The sequence below is a fragment of the Rhipicephalus sanguineus genome, unplaced genomic scaffold (genome assembly GCF_013339695.2).
Source record: "Rhipicephalus sanguineus isolate Rsan-2018 unplaced genomic scaffold, BIME_Rsan_1.4 Seq2833, whole genome shotgun sequence".
NCBI lineage: Eukaryota > Metazoa > Arthropoda > Arachnida > Ixodida > Ixodidae > Rhipicephalus > Rhipicephalus sanguineus.
In genome coordinates, this window is record NW_023614937.1 from 43811 (window position 1) to 49591 (window position 5781).

Here is a 5781-nt window from a genome sequence, read left to right on the forward strand (position 1 = left end):
CCACAAAAACTGGGACGACGTTCTACCATACATTACGTTCGCTTATAACACTGCGGTTCAAGAGACTACGGGGTTCACCCCTTTCCGGTTGCTTCACGGCCGAGAAGCAATTACGATGCTGGATGCCATGCTGTTACCCGACAGCTGTTACATTACCCCCGATGCGAACGACTTTATCCGGCTCGCAGGCGCTGCTCGCAAGCTTGCACTCGAGCGAATTCAAAACCAGCAACACATCGACTCCCACAGGTACAATTCTCGTCATCGCGAAGTTATTTACCAGCCCGGTGATCAAGTGTGGCTGTGGATTCCTATTCGCCAAAGGGGCCGCTCGGAAAAATTACTCCACCGCTACTTCGGTCCTTATCGAGTTCTACGTCGTCTCAGCGACGTCAACTACGAAGTCCTCCTTGAAAGCACGGCTCGCCGATCTCGTCGTTTAAAGCAAGCAGACATTGTGCATGTATCCAGGATGAAGCCGTACTACGCCCGCTGACTATTCGTCAAGTCTACTCGGATGATCGTTCGAACACGACACTGCTGCATCATTTGTGCGTGTGTGCGTGTGCGATTATTTTCTGTTTTATTCACCATTAAGCATGGGGACGATGTTTTTTTTTGGAAGGGGAGTAATGCCACGAGCATGGGATGGCATTTGCGCTATTCTACTGTGTGTATGTGCCACTGTAAAACTGACGAGAGAAGAAGGAAGCGCAGAAGACGAAGAAGTCGTGTTTTTCCTGTGTCGGTTCAGCTCGACGTCCTGGTGCCCCGACAGACAGAGGTTCTGTACCGTTCGTAATAACGTGACAATATCGTGGTTTTGGACATTAAACCCCAGATATTACTATGTTAATATGGCATCCCTGAATTCTGTTACCGAAAATATGATGTCTTTTTCTTTGAGATATTTTTTTTCATCTTGGTGCAGGTTTCAGCAATCATTTGATATTGTCGCTTCTCGCTTTTGAAAAAGTCATAAAATGTGGTACATATTAACCCCTTCAGGGTTTTCGCCGTACATGTACGGCACAAGCTTCCTGGTACCAAAGGGTTTTCGTCGTACATGTACGGCATAGCGTTTATTTTTAAAACGCGCGCCTTTTTCGATCATTTCTTTTGTTTGGCCTGTGCTTCCACACTTCGGGAATACGTGGAATTTTTTTCATGCGCCGATGTCTCTCCGTTGTTTTTTTTTTTTCGCTTCCCAAAAACGGCGCGCCGCCTATCGCTTGCCCATCCGAGCGCGTTCGCGGTGCAGCTGGTTTAAAGTGCGCGCCTTTTTTGATGATTTCTCTTGCTTGGCATGTGCTGCCACGCTTCGGGAATACGTGGAATTTTTTTCATGCGCCGATATCTCTCCGTTGTTGCTTTTTTTATGCTTCGCAAAATGGCGCGCCGCGCGCCGGCTATCGCTTGCGCAACCGAGAGCGCCCGCGGCGCGGTTGGTTTCAAACGCGCGCCTTCTCCCATTTCTCTTGCTTGGAATGTGCTGCCACGCTTCGGGAATACGTGTAATTTTTTTTAATACGCCAATGTCTCTCCGTCTTTTTTTTTTCTTTCCAAAGAGGCGCGGCGGCTTGTAGTCTCGCGTCAGAACGCGCGCACGCGGTCCGGCTCGTTTCGGTTTCGTCCTTCGGGTGGTTTTCGCTTCTTGCGCCCGCAAAGCTGATGGCTGTTTGGTTTCTAATCTCTCAAAGGGTCACCGCTTGTTACTCGCTCATTTATTGCACCCCGGCGCGCGATTACATCTGTTTCCGTGCGGCGCTAAATTACACAAACGGCGCCGCCGTGATAGCATTTCCCTTGGGGTCTCGGAAAAACTAACGTCTTGTTGGCGATAAGTCGAAGTATTACTGTAGCTTTTTCACTCGTTTTGCTTTCCGTACGGGCGCAAAACCATAGTTTTCTTCCGTGCGCTCACTGACGCAGTTCGCTTACGTTATGGAAGCGCGCGCCGGTTGCGCTGCTGCCGGGAGTCGAGCAGCGATTCTCCGATGCGGACTATTCCCCAATTGCCGAATCAGAATCTGATTCATTGGATTTCAGTTCGTCAGACGAGGATTTTTTGACGAGTTCAGACTCCGATGACGATCAAGGAGCGACATCTGAAGCGCGTGCACGGGCAGCCATGCCTCAAAGACTATCACACGCTGAAAAGTTTTTAGTGTTAGAGCACGAGCGTTTTTAAACGGAAAACGTACTCTGGTGCGCTTATTTTTGTATGTTTGTGAGCTATGTTTAATACAATGCATAATTTTATTCATAAAAACTGTGAAGCTTTTTTTGGGGGGATTCTGCTTGATTTTACTACGAATAAGCCATATGTATGTAACAACAAAAACTGATTTTTTGTCACTTTACGGTCACGAAAAAAATTTAGACAATTTTTTTCTGAGATAGAATCGTCTGAAGAATTTATTTCAGCAATAAAAAAATTACACATTCTTGGACTGGATTTCGCGAAAAAATTCGACCCTCAAAGGGTTAACAAGCTTTTACTGTACTATACTGCCAATATATAAAAATGTAACATAGAATGTCCATTCTTTGTAAAACTTTGTTTACAGTTGTCATATTTGACAGCATTTATTTTCTAGTAAGAACGTTCAGTAAGAAGAGAATGCTTGTTGGCAGGATGTTTGCAGGTTTTTCAGCTTTCATTGTGCAGTGCTTCTGTTCTTGTTGGCATCAACACAGATGATTGCAGTGCTGGCTGATGATTCTTAGTGAAAGTTGTAATGATGAAAAATTTGTGTCAAAAATCGCTCATCAGTTGAAGAAAACTGTTCCCGATTCCCATATCTGTTCTGAGGTCTGACAGTATCACTAAGTGACATAATCTTAAGGGGGGACGCGGCTTTCGTATCGCGAAAAATGGCAAAAAAATCGATTTTTTGAAAATCACATTTTCAGTTTCTGTAGCCCTTTTTATATCCGATTCCAAAATATCTTCACCGAAAACCGCGTAGAGTGCTATAAAAAATTTTTGCGCCTGCCGAGGTGGCGAAAATTATTGGGGAAATCGCAAAAAACACTGATTTCAAAAAAATCATAGCTCCGCAACGACGCCACCGGGCGCCGATATCTTGGGCTCATCGGAAAGTGCATTTCTCCGTCTTCAAATTCCCCGCCGCAGCTGGCTCCTCCCTTCGAAAACAAGCGCACAAAAAGGAAATGTTCGAAGGTCGTTTCGAGCCCTCCGATTGGGCCGCGTCCGCCATGTTTGCCCCAGCGCGCCTCGCCATTGGTCCGATGCTCGCTCCGGGAGATCGTCGTCTGCAGCTCGTGCGTCTCGGGCTCACGGCTGTCGAAAGTCGCGCTACTTCGTTGCGTGTTCGCAATCGCTCTGTGTTCACGGCTCGACGATAACTTTGAACAAGAACTACGTTTTAGTTTAGAGCTACTAGCGGAAGCTCGGTGGGATTACGATGGCGCGCTGCTCTCGTAGCGAACATCGCAAACGCGCATCTTCGGACCGACTTTCTAGCGTTGACTCGTCGGATCCGTGGTTGGAGGTTCTGCTTATGCGCACTTCGGACGTCGTGACGAAGATGATCGCAGGACGACTCTTTGTACTCGCGACCACGCATTGCGTACTTTGAAACATCGGACACCGCGGCCGGCGCGTCTACTGCTCGGAGTCGTCACTAGGGCCTAACTCCCGCTCACGGCGTCGGCAGGCGAGACGAACCTCGAACTTTGCGGGCAAGAGCAACGCGTTAGCGGATTCGCGGCAGTGTGCTTCTTCGCAAGGAACGAAGCGCTTCCCCCGCCGGCTTCTCGGTACAGCGGATGGTCATTTACGCATCTGCAGCGGACCCCACGGCCAATCTCGTCGCGCAGCGGGCGTGCGTCGGCGTCCCGCAATGCGAGGCCAAACACGTTGCGCGCCTATTTTCGTCGCCGCACCTAGGCATATTGCGCATCGTCACCGATGCCGCCACCCAGCACATCGCGTGCCGACTTCCCGGACTCTGCGGCCGAGCACTTAGAGGCGAAATAAAAGCACTGTTGATGCAGTTTAGGCGCGCTTGGAGCCGTGCGTGGTATCGCCGTAAGCGCTCATGAATCATCTGAAAAAATAAAAGCCTCGCAGAAAACCGTGTCCGCGACCGGGTGAATAATGAAGCGCATCGCAGGCGAGGTTTACAAATTAGCTTGACGAGTGAAACAGGGAGATGAATTCTATCTGCCCAGTTCGCGTCTTGAATAAACTGCTAAGGAATTCCTATTCCACCATGTCTTGGCCATAACTGCCTTTTTTTTAGGAGGAAGTGATAGGTTGCCATGATGAGAGCCGCTTTAGTATCCTATAAAATGATTCAATGATCAATTGCAATCAAGACTGTTAATTATGTTAATGAGAGCATGAATACAGAAGCTGGCAAATCATCATAGTACATGACCTACTTGAATTACAATACAGTAGAACCCCGCTGTTACGTTCCCGGCTGTTACGTTTTCCCGGCTGTTACGTCGTCTTCCGCCGGTCCCGGCATAGCTCCCATAGGATACAATGTATTGGGAACCCCGCTGTTACGTCGTAACTGTCGGACCGTTCCCGTATGATACGTCGCGAAGTGCGCCCGGAGCCGACCGAGTGACTACCAAAGAGAGCGGCCATGGCGCATTTTCACGCAGCTTGGCCTCGTTTGACCGTAATATTAGCCGCATGAGAGGCGCAAGCAACAGAATCTTTCAATTGATGCAAACAAAGCATGGCCTTCGAGATTCAAATTGCAAAGATGGCGTCTATGACGTAACTGCTCGCGAAAGCAAGGCCTTCGAGATTGGCATTTACTATTGACAAAAGCATAGCCTCTGAGATTTGCATTGCACAAACAGGCGTGTATGACGTAATTGCTTGCGAAAGCAAGGCCTTCGAGATTGGCATTCACTTCTGCCATCGCGTTGGCGTAGACTCATCATCATCGTTATTTGTCGGAGAACGGGAGGAGTTCGAGCTGTTGGAGCTCGCATGGTCGTGCGTGCGGTTCGCGGTCGGACTCGCCGCGCCGGTCCGTGATTGCGTGTGCTTAGTTCTTTCATGCCTACAGCTGTTGGTGTTAAAAAAATCACATACGTTGATTACATTTCTGTGGATAAGGCCGTCCTAAGCTCCGCGTTTCTATCCATCGACTAGATCGCGGCTGAGCGCGCCAATTTTCGTGCTGCTCGTAAGAATTGAAATAAAATTCTGTACCACTAAATATTTTGCCGTTTTTCCTGTTTTTCGGCTGTTACGTTTCCCGTCTCTTACGTTTATTTCCTACGGTCCCTTCAAAAACGTATCAGCGGGGTTCTACTGTATCTTGTTTTTTGTCATGTCTATTACACCACTTCATAACTTCGTTTAAAATTCATGCTACATGTTCTTTGTATATCAGAAAAGGATTTTAAGAAAAAAGAAAGAAAACAAAGGCACAACCGATGAAAGGCCACATGTGCAGGAGGTCCAACCTTATAAAACACCTTAAAGATCACAATCTTCTTGTGTTTTAGAGAAGGCAAGGCACCTCAAACTAAAGACAGGGCACTCAAGAAAGTGCACATTACGAAGGACTCAAAAGATACGACCCCAGTGCCCTTTTGATGAAGTAATATCGTTGGTACAACTTTAAAAGCCGTTTTCTCAAAATGACTTTTCTTGCTTCCTGCTTCGCTTGTTCCGCCGATTTCTCACTGACCGCTGGGTCTATTTCAGTTCCATTTTTGTTCTATATTCCTTGAAGCACAGTTCAGGGCGTGACATTCTTGCTTTTTCAGTATGGCGTTTGA